The sequence below is a fragment of the Haemaphysalis longicornis genome, unplaced genomic scaffold (assembly GCF_048455015.1).
Source record: "Haemaphysalis longicornis isolate Haplotype H1 unplaced genomic scaffold, Haemaphysalis longicornis Haplotype H1 scaffold_9, whole genome shotgun sequence".
Classification (NCBI taxonomy): Eukaryota; Metazoa; Arthropoda; class Arachnida; order Ixodida; family Ixodidae; genus Haemaphysalis; species Haemaphysalis longicornis.
The window spans coordinates 29,789,594-29,806,293 of NW_027526460.1; the positions used below are offsets into that span (position 1 = coordinate 29,789,594).

At 49.7% G+C, this 16,700-nt stretch overlaps 2 protein-coding genes across 2 annotated transcripts in view; one reads left to right on the top strand and one right to left on the bottom strand.

The window, feature by feature from the left end:
- Nucleotides 1-16,700, bottom strand: part of LOC144153722 (rho GTPase-activating protein 18-like) — a gene marked incomplete in the record, with an annotated part of 196,060 nt that overhangs the window by 20,204 nt on the left and 159,156 nt on the right.
- LOC144151636 (uncharacterized) overlaps nt 2,710-16,700 on the top strand; it is a 33,292-nt gene continuing 19,301 nt past the window's right edge. Inside the window, exon 1 of the mRNA XM_077682750.1 lies at nt 2,710-3,060. The gene's annotated coding sequence lies outside the window, so the exon portion shown is untranslated. The remainder of the gene's footprint in view (nt 3,061-16,700) is intronic.

Here is a 16,700-nt window from a genome sequence, read left to right on the forward strand (position 1 = left end):
CTCAATCACTCACTCACTCAATCACACATTCACTCACTCATTCGCTCACTCACAGGACGACGAGGGGTTTATTGAACCCTCGAACAACTTCAATTGCACCTTGGTTTTCACCGTAGACTAATAAATGCCTGGCTCCAGGCAGAAAAAAAAATGCAGGAACACCCTTGTGGAGACTATCGGATTAAGGCTTAAACTAGCCTGCTATACACCGAGCCTTCGCTACTACACACACATTCATTGCTGAGAGGCATTTTTTCTCTCGTCATATGAGCTGTCTAACAGACCCTAGGCCGTTTTTAAACCCCGACGAGGAACACACCGAGGCACTTTAAAGTTGGCTTTACTAGCATACACAAGTTACTTGCTGGAAAAAGCTTTTTAGGGGCAATATGAGAGGTTTTCTATCAAAATATGCAGGCCTACGGACCTTCTATTAAATGCCTCCATTAAAGTGCATCGAGCCCCTTTATGGTCCGTTTACTACTTGGAATACCCTTATGGGGACTATAAGAAGTCTGATATCAAAGTATGAAGTCCAGATGCCATGTGTCCCTATGAAGCACCATACGACCAGCCTTCTAAAGTCGGCTTCACTACTACGCACAAATGCATTGCAGAAAAGACAATTCTTTCAAGGGCAAGGTACGGTGTCGTTTTCAAAGTAGGAATGTCTTAGAGCCTTTCACTAACATGTTCGTAAACGGCAAAGGTTTGACACGTCAAGCGTTATCAGACGGATAGACTGGTTTCTCCGCTGTGTCCCCATATAAATGCGAGTACGTACACAGGACACAAATATTTACTGAAAAAGTCCAAATGATAACAATTAAAAATGTCACACCAAGATTTAGCATATCATACCACATTATCAACCGGAATGACGTCATTAGAATGGCCTCGGGTCAGCGAATTCACTAGTTCATTTTACAGGTCCGGGGAACGCAGTCCTTCAACACAAGGATGAAAAAGCAACTTTCGAACACAATAAGCAAATAAGGAAAACGAGAATCGTAATCTCGTCTTCTTCGCCATCACTTTCGCGACCGCGAAAGCTCATCGATGCGTGCGCCTTTCTAACGCACTAATCACCAGGCTAATGGCAGAATGCCTGGAGGGAGAGGGGGAACGAGAGAGAGACGGGGGCGAAAAAAGATAGAATCGAACCCCGACGAAAATACGCAAGTGCAGGCTATCAAAAAACGCGCGCGAAATGTCAGCGCCCCGAGGACAAGCTGGGCGGAAGAGGCGCCGGGCGGCCGCTCTGCGCGTGGCCGTCAATGGCGCGTGCGGCGGGCAGTAGCCCAAGCGTGCAAGCGTGCAAGTGTGCCAGCGGTGCGACGAAGCGGTGCGCCGATCGAGAAAGCGCCCGCCGCTGGCGACATATCGGACAGCCGATGCAGCTGCCCAAAGGGGTCACCCTTCCCCCGAATTCGGCAGACTTCTATATAAGCGGCCACTCTCACTGAGGCCGCCGCCATCCGCGGCCCGCCAGTTTGGCTCAGGCGTCCCACAGGGCGCACTTCTTTCCCCCATACTCTTCATATACTGCCTCCGCCGGCAATTCGGCTACGTCGGTGACTCACTGCAATTATCCAGGGTTGTTAAACAGGTACGACGTTCCATGCGTGGTTTGCTTCTATTCGCGCTTTTATCCTGGTTTGACATCAGTCATATTCGGTATGACTAGAACAGGGAAATTCATCGTGCCGTGCCCAGTGGCTCGGGGTCCGTTATTATGAGCGCTTGCCCTGTGTGCACATGTCATGTCAAGTGGATGTCCCCTACAGATACTCGCGGTGACAGCAACGTCCGGCCGTTGTGGATTATTCGTGTCACTCGCGCCGTCATGTGACTGCGTGATGCGCTGGACCCTTCACTGTTGGTATCCCAGCGGGAGACCATTGCTAAAATTGGCTCTAGGGTAGCCACCTAGAGAAATCAGAAAACATACCGAGCGACTTCAGTGATTTAGTAACTGAGGCCTTCGGCAATAAGTCAGGTAACTCAAGAAATAAAATCTGAAAATCGGAAGTTGTAAAAGGCATCCGTCGCGTTTCTAGTCCTTTTTAAAATGCATACAAGGAAGCAGAAACGCTTGAGTAAGTATGCTAAATAAACCTAAAGCTTAGGCGAGCTAGTTATCATATATAGTACGCACCCCGCTTAAAGCAATCCTCTTCTCCGTAGTCAATTTAATTGTACTTTGATATTTACCGAAAGAAGCCAAAGCGCCAGCCCATTTCCGGCTGTAATTTTGGTGAAGGTACAATACTTCTAGCAAATAATCATTGCTCGCTACGGCATTCGATTTAAATCCAAATTATAAAGCAGGAGTTACTGCTGTGGCGATCGCCGAGAATCCCTGCTGCAGCGATATTCAATTTCGACCTAATTTCCAAGTGCGAACTCGCACCATGAACACAGCGAGAGTCACTATTTCAAGAAACGCAAAATTTCTAAATTACAAAGTAGGAAGTGTCGTTATGCGGAACGCGCCACACACTCCTGCCATTCTCAGCTCATCACAAACAGCGAAATTCGAACCCTAGCTCAAACGAAGCGCTGACGCAGTGCAAACTATGCTAAAACGGTGACCCGAAGAACAGCCTTCAACGCAGTCGGTAACGCTACACGTTCAGCGAAGCATTTCCAAACGTACACACACAGTTCCTGTTTTCGTTTCCTCCCTTTGGTCTGCAAGCACTGCGCAGCCGCTATTTCGGTCTGCAAAACTTTACTCTGACGCCACTTGGAACCTAACGGTCGAAAAGAAGTCAAGCAGGACAGCCACACACGTGCGCCCCAAGTAAACGAAAGCATTGCACGAGTTGCATGAGCTCCGTCGAGCGAAAGTGGTGTTTGTGCGGACGAAGAAAACAATACCGACATTTTTTCCTGACGTGGACGGCTAGCGTAACCTAGTTTCAGTATGGAGAAACGGGCGAACTCTGAAAATCACTGGAACGCTCACTACCATTCTCCGCAGATTGATCCTGGCACCCCCCTACATGTCAAGTACCCATTCGCACCTGTGGATTTCAAGGGCTGCCTGTGAAACAGGTAAGTGACACGGGTTTCATTTCAGTGACTTGGGTTTTATTAAAGCAAAGCTTTGTAGCTCTACCGACCAACGGTTCTTTCGTGGTGTGCGGGACAACAAACTCCCAACGCGTCGGAGGCGGCAACGGGGGGTTTCACTCACGGAGCACACTATATATGGCGCGGCGAATTTACCCAGCGTTCCCCGCGCGGAAGTGCCTGCTCGCCGGCGGCGGCGGCGGTGGCGGAACGGCTTTGTTGTCTGCTTTAGCGACGGTTGTTTCGGGCCTGTTTTGGTCCAGCTTGGCTTCAATTGCGCGGCGCCTTCGCAGGGCTTGGTTAACTTGTTCGACAGCACCTCCAGGGTAACCCGCACCCGACTGAATTAAGTGGTCGTACGGCAAACATACGTTAAGGATTGGTTTTCAAGGCGCTACCTTTTGCGCACTGCTTGTTACGAATGGGACTCCGTTTTCTAAATTGGTGATTACCAATTCGGTTGTATTTTAAGAGGTATTACAAAACGCGAAAGTAGCAACTCGTTCTGATAAATAGCGATTATAAAAGTTCCCTCAGCGTTTTCGCAATTCTCCAGCTTACTAAACTAACTAGTCTAAATCGGTATAAATGGGAATCACTAAGCTCACATGCCGAATTGTTTCGGTGTCTGCGCTTGTGTCGCGCGGTGGCGTAGCCCCAAGCTTAACACATCAGGATGGCTAGGTTCCGCTGTCTCACCCTTCGAAAGACGCTCATCTCCGTTTTCTTTCTCCCGACTCACGGCCGGGCTACGGCGGCGGTGACCGCCGCTCGAGCCCGGCCGTGGCCGACACTGCTGCTACGTTCGGGACGCCGCCCACGCGAATTCCAGGTAACGCAGGCTTTGTAGAGCCACGTATGTGAATTCAAGTGACGTCGCATGGGCAATTGTTGTGGGTGTCGTTTAAAGCTTTGCTTTCCAACCACTTTCACAGCGTGGATTGGAGCCAATTTTTGTAGCGCGAGCTACGCTGGCCGAGGTTGAGCAGTTTTGCGTGGCTCCTGGAGAGTCGTCCTGCGCATGCGCGAGGAGCAGTGACGTCACACGGCGCACAGAACGTTGCTCGCTGCCCGGCTTCTCTCACACACCCCACGCGCCCACCGTCTTCGCCGACCTCCGTTCCGCACGTGGTGGCCGGGTCCACTTGATGATCATGCGAGGGGGGGTGGGGGGGGGGGGGGGTGGAAGCGATGGCTCGTGCGTCGCGGCAATACCTGCGTGCGCCTGTGTAACGAGCTTAGCTCTGGGGCGATTGGTGACGCTGCGCCGGAGCCGCTTGATAAATATACAGGTGTCACAACATAATGTGTATACCATGTGTGTGTGTCATTGAAGCAGCAGTAAGCATGATAGTCAAGCTAATCCTAGACAACCAGGAAAGCTAAGAATAACCAGCTGAACCTTAGCTCCCGCTACGTATATCCTGCCATAGCCGAGCTAAGCCACTGATAATTTGTTTTGGTGACTTGAACAGAACGATGAAATTTAGGGAAGGAAGTAGAGTTTCGCTGGACATGTAACGTTGGGTATTGACTATTGTTGGACCGCCAGGAAGCGCAGTGGCTACCGAGAGACAGGACTTTATCTAAGCCTGGTAATCCACTGCAGGACGAAGGTCTCTCCCAAGGATCTGTAGCCACGCCTATCGAGTTCCTGTAGCCCGATAGTGTGATTGCATAATCACACGATCAGACAGGACTAGAAGTAGAGAAACACCGATAACCTGATAAAGGGATAAGGTAATAAACTTAAATTGAGGACGACTGAGCGAGCAATGGAACGGAGCATGATAGGAGTAACATTAAGGGACAAGAAGACAGCGGAGTGGGTCAGGGAACAAACGCGTGTTAAGGACATATCAGTAGAAATTAAGAAGAAGAAATGGACGTGGGCAGGGCATGTAATGCGAAGGCAAGATAACCGCTGGTCATTAAGGGTAACAGAGTGGATTCCTAGAGAAGGCAAGCGTTGCAGGGGGCGGCAGAAAGTTAGATGGGCAGATGAGATCAAGAAGTTTGCGGGGGAAAATTGGTCGCACTTTGCACAGGGCCGGAATATTTGGAGATTAATGGGAGAGGTCGTTGACCTGCAGTGGGCGTAGATAGGCTGGTGATTATGGTGGTGATGATGATGATGATTAAGAAGAAGAAGAAGAAGAAAATTCGGTGCCAACGAATGAAGATTCAGACAGCGCAGGATAGGGTAAGTTGGAACTTGGAAGACTTAATGAAAAAGGCCTTCATTCTGCCGTGAACGTAAAACAGACTGCTGATGATGATGATGACAGCTGTAGTGATGATGATGGTGGTGGTGAATTTGGTGTCACTGATTTCAACGCTCAATTTTAAAAACGGGACCTCTCGAATATAATCTAGCTCGAGTCATTGTGGAAATTGGGGGGTTTAACAATGAATCCCAGTACTACAGGCGTTCGCTTTAAACAAATTCTGTCAGCTCGCGGTAGTCGGTGTGTGTACGAAAAATCCGTGCAGCGCTGACAACGCCTACCAGAAGTACCAAACTTGGCAAGGTTTGAACCTTATTTGGCCGACTTCGACCTCGATTGGAGCTCAACGTACCACTGAAGTTAGGCGCTAAGGGCAGGTCAAAGGTTGAAACCTGCACAGTTGCTGAAAACGGGTATTTAGACTTCAGTCTCAGCCGACGAGTTTGGGAATTTGCGAAAGTGGGTTGGAGCTGAAATAAAAGTAAGTTCTAAGGTCAGTGCGGTCATTGCAACAGACTCCAAGCTAGCCCCACAACTTTGCAGCACGGGTTTTTCCGTTCCCACAACATGCCCACATGCCTTACGTCTCGTCCAGCAGCTAAATGAAAACAGACTTTGTGTTCTATGCCAGTGGATCCCTTAATACGAAGGAGTGCTAGGAGACGAAGCCGCTGATGAGTTGGCCCGATAAGCACTTTTATATGCTCGTTTGTTGAGTGTGGTGCCAGACAAATAGCGCATTTCAAAAAGGCCATGACGACAAAATTCAAGATTGATTAATCTGAAAGAAAGAGCTTTTCGTAACTCACTCAGCGGCATTCTAGCTGAGAAAGGCATTTTTTTAAGGAAAAAAACGGGTGATATTTTGAAAAGTTTTCAAATTTCGCGCTACAGTGACGTGTTACGGTCATGCGGGACGTAATATGGGCCAGCACTAAAAACGTCGTTTCCAGCGCGATAAGTGCCCATTAGCATATAAGTGGTACGATCAAATGAAACTGGAGGCCCCCCTACAATAGCCCAGTCATATTTCTTGGTGGTGGCGTAGATCGGCGGCTCCCGATCGTACAAACAGGATTTTGTGACGTCATAGAGGAACCGCCGAAAAGTGTCCGGAGAGTTCCCACTGCTTCATGTGTTTTCGTTAAGAAAAACGCACGATTGAAGTTTGAAATTTGCGGCAAAATTGGTAGTATTATTATCAAGACCAAGCAGCCGTTTTAATAAACCCAACTGTATTTAGTGTTAATGGCCCCTTTAAAGCAGGCCATTACCCCACATTTTAGGCGCCTCTCTGGCGTCCACGTTTCCAGCCTTGCGTTACGAAGGCAATGAAAACAACTACGCATCACGGCAGTTCCACATATGGATTAACTCAACACCAATACCGGAGTGGCTTTATAACCTGAAACTTGCCTCATCGTCCCTGTGTCGAACATCTGGAGTACCAGGTGACGCCAGGTATTATTCATGGACTGCCAAGAACATCCGATGGAGCGTACAGCTTTGTTTTAACAACTTCGAAGGAGAGCCACCCCGCATGCTTCATTCGAGTACGTCCGATTTCCAAATGTACAGTGGATTGCAAAACGGGACATCTTGCCCCTAGCCCTCCCGTTTTTTAAAGGACACAAACCTTTTAGACTCTTGATAATTTGATGCAAATAGACTTAGCAATGTCCTGCTCTTGGGGTGGAATTGCCAGCACACCTAGCCGGGCTACGTCTGTTGTTCGCTAACACTTCACTCCACTCTACTCCAACACTCCACATCGCTCCACCCCACCCCACTCCACTCGACCACTCCACCCCAATTCACCCCACTCTACTCCACTCCGCCCACTCGCTCGCTCGCTCGCTTACTCACTCACTCACTAACTCGCTCACTCGCTCACTCGCTCACTCACTCACTCACTGATTTCATATGAATGCTATTCCGCTCCCTCCTATCCCCCGCCTTAGCGTAATCTAGATCCCTCATATTCTTCCCTGTAGTGTTTTCCATACGACGAAGCTTCATTGCGCGAAGGCTTTGCAAGCCAAGGGTGCGTTGAACGGGTGTTTCGGCCGCCCAGACTGCCGACGCTGTCGCCCTGGTGCTGCCCAGGCCGCGCCGACAGTGCCCGTGAGATGACTTCGCCGCGTTATCGTTACGCGGCCTTCCCCCTTCCTCTCTACCACCTCTCTACCACACCATGACTCATTCCGCAAAGGTGGCGCACCCCTCCTTCACTATTTGGTCTTGCGCTCTGTAAAGCTGCCGGTTTGGGATGACGATCGGACATTAACTAACCGCTGAGGGCCGCGCACAAATATCGCCACACTAAATAAAACCGAAGGAGCTTCGCCGGGCACCTGCCGGGGGATCAAGTGCGAATTAGTCAACAGCTACACTTGCGTTCTGGAACATGGTCCCCTTTATTTGCCTGTCCAGAGCAGTTCCTGGGCAGCCCAAACTGCTCTTGCAGAAGAAATTCTATGGGGAAATAAAATACGGTGCTGCCTTGGAGCCTTCACTTCGCCGTAAATTTAATTCTTTACGCTGGAAGGACCAAATATTGCAATGTGCATATGCGTTATGAGAAATAGGGGTATGCCCCCCACCCAACCCCTCATTGTCAAGCGAGAAGTGGGATGGAGCGCTACATGCCCTCCAAATATACACCTCCTCATCACCCTGGCGGTATAAAGACAGGGCGGGGATGCCGCAGCTCCCTACAATATTCCTATTAGTGCGGAAAGCCACTGGACTCCTACACAGAGTAGCGTCATTCCTACCATGCCAACACCGCTGTAATCCTTCGAGCATTGCGTAGCCGTGAAGCTCGGGGGCTATGAGACGGCTTGGCAGTTTTAATGTGGATTACGGTGCGCGCCTGCCTCCAGACATGCGTACGTATACGTACGCCCGTCACAGCACATCCTAATTACCACCATCATCATCGTCATCATCAATACATTTCTCCCCGCTAACCGTGAGAAACGAAACGAGTATTCTCGCGCTGTCTTCCTGCACTACAGTACATCATAAACGTACCCTTAATTTTGTTCTTTCTCCGTGAATATTAGTATGTGCTATTGTATCGTAAACTGTTCCTTCGAAATCACAGCGCTTGTGACGATAAGCGGGAACGAAGGGTTCGTTAAGTCTGTAGTTAAGTCTGTTAAGATCTAGACTCCTGTACGGATTGTTCAAGCGTTGGATACAGACTGATCAAAACAATAACACGAAGCGCTTTCGGTATCCAGGTATGCCGTCTTAAGTACATTTGCTGCAAAAGCTTCCAGATGACGCAAACAGGACGCTGCTTTCCTGCACCGGCCACAGTATCTTCGTTTCCAGAAGAACTGAATGCAAGTGAGGCTATAAATGTGCGTCGTATCGTCGACGTGCAAACACGATTGCCAGCAGTGCTTCCTGTTGAGCGCCTCCGATGCGGCTCTGATTCCGGAAACAACCTGGGACTTTCCGGCATTTATGCAATAGAAACAATCGCTAGATCGCCTGCGATAAAAGCTCAAAAGCCAAGAGCGCGTACTTCCTGTTTTACTTCCGGCGACGTATACACAAAACGGGTAAGGAGTTACTCACGCCTTCCGGCTGCTGCGAACACGGATAGAGCGCCTCAAGAGCGGTGATATCTTCATGAGGCCAAGAACAATGCGTGCGCTGGCATAGCCAATTTTAGCGCCGAACTTGGCGCACCGGGAACGTTTTGTGTGCGCGCTGGAGCACCGCTTCGCATTTCGGTGCACGCCTCGAGGGCCTCGTTCGCTTTGTAAATATGCCTGTTGCCAATTCATTTTTATGTTGTCGGATACCCTCTCGTAGAATATTCCGCAGATCTACGTAAGCCTGGCAGTCATGTATATCGAGGAAACATTGAATGGAAAAGTTATCACGCGAGGAACGCAGGCCGAAAAAGTAGAAACGGCAGCGAAGAACCCCTCTTCCCCCTCAAGCCACCCGCCCCTCCACCCCCCTCCCCAAAAAAATACATGCGGGTGCCAAGAATACCAACCAATCGGTGCTGGTTTTAAAAATACACACGTGTAGGGGACGATAAAATTCATGGGCCGCACCATTATTCCGGATTACCCCAAGAAGCTGTCTAGTTTTCATTGGTAACACACATTCACTTGTTATGGGTTGTAAATGCGGAAGCGTGAATGTCCATTTGAACGCCTGAGGCGCCTTGCTTCTGCCTCGCGTAGTCGAACTGCCTTCTAATCGTGCCGCTTGAGTACGGTTTAGTTTACGACCCGTCTTAACGCTTTCGAATGGCTTCGATCCGTCTCCCACATGTGCACGTTGCGCCGCGGCTCGTATTTCCCGCTGAGTAATGGAAGAGTTGACGACGATGGCGAATTTCGCTTTTCATTCGTTTGGATTCGTTCTTCCGCACCCTTCGTCTGCGCTGTGGCGCGGACGGCCACCTCTCGCTACTACCGAATTTAGTCTCGCGCTACGGAACACCTCGTGCTATGGAACGCGTACTACTATAAAACATTCTCGCTGCGCCCTCTTTCTCTACAGCGATATCTGTACACAGCCATTTTTCGCATCAGTCCTTCCCTCCCTTGTGAACGCATACAAGGCGTGAATACAGAAGCTAGAGGTAAATAGCTTCGCTGAAAAAGTGAGAAGAAAATGGAATATAGGGGCTACCTGTCTTAAGCTTAAGCTTGCAACAAAGTTATTCATCTGAAGTAACGAGACGGCTTGCGCAATCATAAGAAAGAGGTCAAGCAAGATCCTGAACCAATAAGATCACTTCCGTCTTTTCACTGCTCGGGACCAAAAACAAAAACTCAGGAAACTACACTTTCAAGTGAAGGCGACGAAGCTGGCTGTGCGAAGAGTTTACAGCTATTCCCCACAACTCGCGTGGTGTCTCCACAGAAGAGATGCTCAGCGCTTCACCTGATCCGTATATAGTAGTGCTTTACGATGGTAAATAAACTAAATAAAAGGTGCCCTCATAAAACAGACTCAGCATTTCCGTCAAGCGAAGCGCGTGGCGATTGAACCATTACGATTAGGTTAAGAAAAAGCGCCCGGTCGTAAAACAAGTTCCGCAAAAGGAAACAAGGAGCTGTGCAGTAGTAACAACATGGCTATTTCTACTTATTTTGCCGGCTCAAAAGCGTGACCGCAAATCTTCTCGAAGCGTTCCCTCTTAACGAGGATGCGGTCGCCTGCTCGTCGAAGCAGTCCAAGTCCCAGTCCAAGGAACATTCCCAAACGTTCACGTGGCGACATCTTGAACACGTATATGCCCGGTCCGCGTGACCCGACCTGCGGGGCCCGCCACGTACATCCGAAAGAGGACACACGCTGTGCCGTCTTCGTGTCGGAGACATTACGCCGACGGTGCTGTTACAGAATTTCCCGCAAGCGCGGCGACTATCAAGAAGCCGTGGAAGCGCTGACTGCGGGATCGCGGGTTCTGGAGGCGGCTGCCTACGTGCGCTATCTCGAGCAGCGAAGCTTCGCTCCCTTCACTTTCCTAAGAGGGCACCCGTCTGCAGACAGAAGCGTTACGGCCCCACTGCTATCTGACTCGCTGAAGGCGAAATTAGGCCCCCATTTTTTCGGAGCACCGTACCGGAATGCCCCGCGTAGGTTTCCCCCGCCGTTTAGACATCCAGGAGAAGAGCCTCTATCGAAAGCCCCAACCAGCGCATACAAATACGCTGATGATGATGAGGGTGAAGACAGACCCTTCCCCTTTCCAGAACGAACCCCGAGTCCGCGAGCTGCGGCACACAAGTGTACATTCACCGGGAAAAAAAGAGAGAAGGGAAAAGCAGAGCTGTCCTAACGGTGACCGGCGTCAAGCAGCGGTTTTCCTGGCGAGTGCTTCGCGGAGAAAGCAGTGCCGGCGGGAGGGGGGGGGCTGTGGAGGAGGGGAGGGGGGGGAGGGCAAAAAATCCGGCGCCATGAAGGGAGCCACGCAGCAGCAGCCGACACGCTTTGTTTCTGCGCCCACTTGGCTTTTTTATCCCGGTGGGCCCAAGAGGGAAACTCTCGCGTCGCCCAAAAACTGGGCCAAACGGGGCCAGCCGGGCAAGAGCGAGAGCGGCAGCGTAGAAAGCGCGCCGCCCTTGGAACCGGCCGCATCCTCCGACGACGACGCTGGACCTCGGCCGCCACCGGCTTTGAAAGCAGCGCCAATCAGTCAACGCTTTCTCGCCGTCGTCGCCTCCACCGAAGTCGCCCACCCGGAGGGACTCGTCTTTGCTCGGGTCCTTTTTGTTCGCAATCTGCTCCCGCCCGACTTGTGTACGGAGAAAGTGCGCACGAGTGGGCTTGTACGGATCGCACGCCTGTTCGGCCCCCCGTCTTCTTGGAAGGAGACCGGTTCGTCCTTTTGGTCCCTCTGCCCAGGTAGGCGATCATGCCTTTCCTTTTCCTCTCTCGAATCTTCGTAGTAAGGCACACAAACGTGGCATCCGCGATTTCTCCACGAGGCCTAGGCGCCGGCAGATGCGAACGCAGTTTTTTCCTGCACTACTCGGCTCGGTACACGAGCCGGCCGTAGACCCATCCAGCGCTTCCGTTGCGACTTAAAATGAGGTTCTACTAGAAAGTCGGAGCTTTGTCGCGGACACCTCCGCCGGGATGTGCTGACCACGCTGAAGAGTACTGTATGTGCCCCAGCAGACAAAAAATGGGCTAGTGGTTTAAACACAGCATGATCACACGCAGATTCCACATCTTCGAGTGCGGCGAACTGGGCAACTTGGTGTACATTTATGGGGAAAACAGCGCAAGGGAAGACGAAGACAGAGATAGGGTAAACCCAAACACGGCACTGGCTCGCAACTGAAGATTTTAATGAAGGAAAACAGTCATACCTATAGTGTACGTCACCGGAAACACAAACAAGAACGAGAAGAGATAAAACCAGTTAAAACCGACTATAACGTAAACCGAGACACACGGTAGTCATGCGCAACCCAAATATGCAAGTTCCCTTTTTGGATAGGGCGAGAGAGGGACAACTGATGCATTCTTCGAGCTGATTGGTCATTGCAGGCGCTTCAGCAATCTCCCGAATGACTTTACCTACGTGCTTGGCTATAACTGTGGTGCTATCAAAACACGGAACACAACCACAGGTGCGGGTATGCGCGACCAAGTGCGCCGAGGTGTCGTTTCTCATGGAACGTTCACGCTATCTTAATCGAACATTTCACGCATCTCCATGTCTGGCCCACGTACACCCTGTCACATGGCAAAGGCAAATTATGCAGCACGTTCTTGGCGCACGGCACGAACTTCAACCCGTGGTTAGCGCATATCACATCAATTCACATCACTTCACAACCATCACTATCGTTCTAAATTATTTTGCGTAAATTTTTGCTCTACTGGAACTAGTTCGTTTCGGCCGCAGTGAGAACAATTCGCCCTTTAATTTGAAGTGGCGCAGCAACGCAGGAAATAGCGTGGCAAAAGGGGGACGGGAGAAATTGCGCTACATTCACTCAAAAACAGTACTTTCAATGCAGAAGATACATGCGAAAGTAGAACATTTTGTAGCGTAATTGTTGCCAGAGGTCATCGGTGACGCCTACAGGCCACCAACGTCTGGCGCCCCATCTTCTAGGCATATTCTCTCACGAGAACCTCAGTTCCCGAACGCGTGCGCTCTCGAACAACCTTTTACTACAAATCAGCCCGTATATGCAAATGTATTCCTTACAACATACACGCATACCTCGTATTATCCCCACATCTTACCTAGCTCTACGCCCATCCGATTTTATATACGTACTAAGAAGCGAGTATGCGTGATTTTTTACACTTATCAGGTTATTGGAGCTGCCAGAAACGAGCCTTTCTAAGTAGGTGGCACCAAATGAGGCTATTAAAAATTCTTCTTTGAAACAACCTTTCAACCTGGCCTCCAAGTCACGTACCTGACCGCTTCTCACAAACGTAACGCAACTCTAAGCTCTCCAAAGAGAAATGGTTCGTGAAAGTAATGGTCCTAAACGTCAGAGTTTCCTCTGTTGGCGCGATTGTGAAGGACCTTCTGCACGAAAGGAGCCAGTATGCTCTAATGCACTCATACTGCCATTCTTACATCATACCTTACACTCGAAAATTTCTCTTTTAAACACCCAGGTATGTGTCTTAGCAGTTATATCATCATTATCATCATCATCTTTATTTCTTTAGGAGGAGGAGGCGGAACAAAAAGCCGTGAAAACAGCTTGACAAGGGCCCCGACCCCCACAAGTTGACAACATGGCAGTTCGCACATTTTTTTATTTTAAACAGACGAGTACAGAAATTATTTAGGCACATGACATTGATAAAAGCCTGATACAATATGATAATAAGCCCTAATAATAATAGGCGCCCTAGCGAGGACATAACCACACCAAAAAGTGTTTTCAAAAAGCAGCTCGTTCTATAATGTACGTGTTGCTCAAGAAACAGCGTAACTGCATTGCTGCCTTTTCTAAATGGGTCGAATTTGTCTTTGGATAACTAATTTGGCAGGATATGATTAATTCATAGGTTATTTTATTAAAAATGAAGGACCGGAAGTTGCGCAGGGGAGCCGTTGAATAAAATGAAGCTGGTTAAAAAAAGAACTTGTCCCCGTGACTGTTTTTGTGTCAGTGCTCACGGATGACCGAAATTAGGACCCTTGTGGGTATCCAATAGAAGCCACGGAATAGCTGCCCGTAACGAATACTTTCAATTCGCTCATCCAGCTCCCCAGCGCATTCCATTTCCGCCAAGTATTTTCGGATCAGTTCGTGCGGCGCATGTATAGGAGCGGGACTTCTGCGGTTCCCCCCCTCCCAACTCTCGCTCCTTAGTAGGTAAGTAAAATGCCGAGTTGCTGCGACCTGTGCCTGCAGCGACCATGCCGTTCGGCAAGACTGGCCGATAGACGTGCACCAATTCTCCTTTCGCTCGCAGCAGCAGCAGAACTTCATGGCTGGCGTGTTTCCTGCTAGGGCGTGGTATTTAGAGCTAAAAGCGCGCGCTCTGGCGCACACCGAAATTTTTCCGATGCCTCCCGTTGCCTCCCTCCCGCTTCGGGGTCCTTGTGTCGGGAGCGTTCTCCGCGGTAGGGGGGCGATGAGCGCTTTTGAAGGGGCCATGAAGACTAAATACAAGCTTGGTTCATTACAAAGACTTCTTCGTGCCGCTAACAATGACTGCAATTTCATCGCAAACTTCAAACAAATAATCGAGATACTAAAAAATGGCTCCAAACCACGCTGTGAATGGTTGGTTGACTGTAGGGTTTAACGCGCCGATGCAACGCAGGCGATGAGGCGTGCCGTAGTGGAGGGCTCCGGATTTATTTTGACCACCTGGGGATCTTTAACGTGCGCCGAAATCTCGTACACACGGGCGTTTTTGCTTTTCGCCACCATCAGAAAAGCGGCCGCCCCGGCCGGGAATCGAACCCGCGACCTCGTGCTCAGCAGCGCAACGCCTTAGCCACTGATCCACCGCGGCGGGTTGTTTGTGAAGTTTTAAATAATTGGCTCTGCATTAAGCGAATGATTAGTTAGAAATCAAGTTTATTCGTTGTTTTTTTAGCTGCGACGTTTGAGTTCTTCTGTAGCGCGAAACTTGTCATCGTCGTTACAATCAACAGTTGAGCGGTGGACGCCGCCGCCGTAGCACGGCCGTGCGTCGGCGGAAAGAAAACGGAGAGGAGCGCCCTTCGAAGGGTGAAACAGCGGAATCTAGCCATCCTGATGTGCTAGCTCAGGGCTACACCGCCGCGCGACACAAGCGTAGACACCGAAACAATTCGGCATGCGAGCTTAATCCCCATTTATGCCGATTAAAACTAGTTAGGTTCGGCCTAGTAAGTTTGAGAATTGCGAGAAAGCTGAGGGAATTTTCATAATCGCTATTTATCAGGACCAGTTGCTCCTTACGCTTTCTGTAATACCTCTTAAAACACAACCGAATTGGTATTCATTACTGTTCGCAAGTAAGGCTACAGGGCACCTGGTGACGCACTGAAGGGCGCTGGAAGCAGAAAAATGTAATTAAGACAGAAACACCCGTAGATAAGGAAATGATAAAGCAAACACCACAGAAAAACATTACAGCATGTACGGAAGACTTTTGCGTGAACACAAATCAACATTCGCTATTCCAGCTGACGAACAACAGGGCTCGGATTCGCGACATTGGAAGCGTTTTTATGTGAGTAGACAAGAGCGGAAAATCTCTCCCCCCTCCCCCAGAGGCACCAACATGCTAATCAACGCAAAATGTGCATACGCGACGTCGATCGCAATCGTACACGGTATCAGTAATTGGCCTTCCTCATGGATGGGTCCTAGACGCATATTATGGCGGCTGATAAAAGGAAAATTACTGACGTGGAAAGATAGAGCGAGGAAAATAAATGCATACAGAGAAGGGAATAGGAGGTGGAGGGGGCAAAGAGAGGTAACGAGGCAGAGAGGGAGAGCGCTACATGCAAAGCGAGTATTATCGGGCCTAGAAATCACGCGCGTATTTGTATACAGTTTTGGCGCCGTGTAGCCTCCTCACCCCGAAACGCGCGAGACAGGACTGAACGGAGGAGCTCACGATGGGCGAGAAGTCTAAATGTGGGTAGGAAACATTGCACGGTTGGTAGAAATTAGCAAACGAGAAAGCGCTCTAAGGGGAGAAAAAAGCGGGACAGGCCCACGAGAGACGGCGGTTCCCTTGGCAAGGCGACGAGAGGTCACGACGAAATTATGCACCCCGGGCTTTTGCAAGGGTAAACCGAAGATGGCGGGAGCACGATCCTGTATGCCTAGGAGCCTCGTACACCTAAGTGAGACTACATGCTACTCCCTTATTAACCAAAAATAATGCAGACGTCTTCCGCACAAACTCAACTCATTGTCAATGCATAAATGTTTATTTGAGCCAAGCAGGCTGCATTTTTTTCTTTTCCGTCTCTTCATTTCAAGGAACTCTAAACTCAATGCCCTGGAGAAGGACCGTAAGTTTTTGTTCTCTACAGCTACTCTCCTTAACTACACCTACTACCTTTTTCTTGTCCTCCTTTCCCCGCAGAGTATCATGTCCGCAACCTCTCTGCGTTTTCTTCTTTAATAAAATCTCTCTCTCTCTCTCTCTCTCTCTCTCTCTCTCTCTCTCTCTCTCTCTCTCTCTCTCTCTCTCTCTCTCTCTCTCTCTCTCTCTCTCTCTCTCTCTCTCTCTCTATCTCTCTCTCTATCTCTATCTCTCTCGCTCTCTCTCTCTCTCTCTCTTAATTCCACACTCTGATTTTCAGCAGTGGAGCGAACAGAGTTGACCTGAAACACCTTATGACAAAACAAATCGAAGTGCGGGGAGAAAAAACAGAACAAGAAACCCAGAGCTGGACGGAAAAAAAAA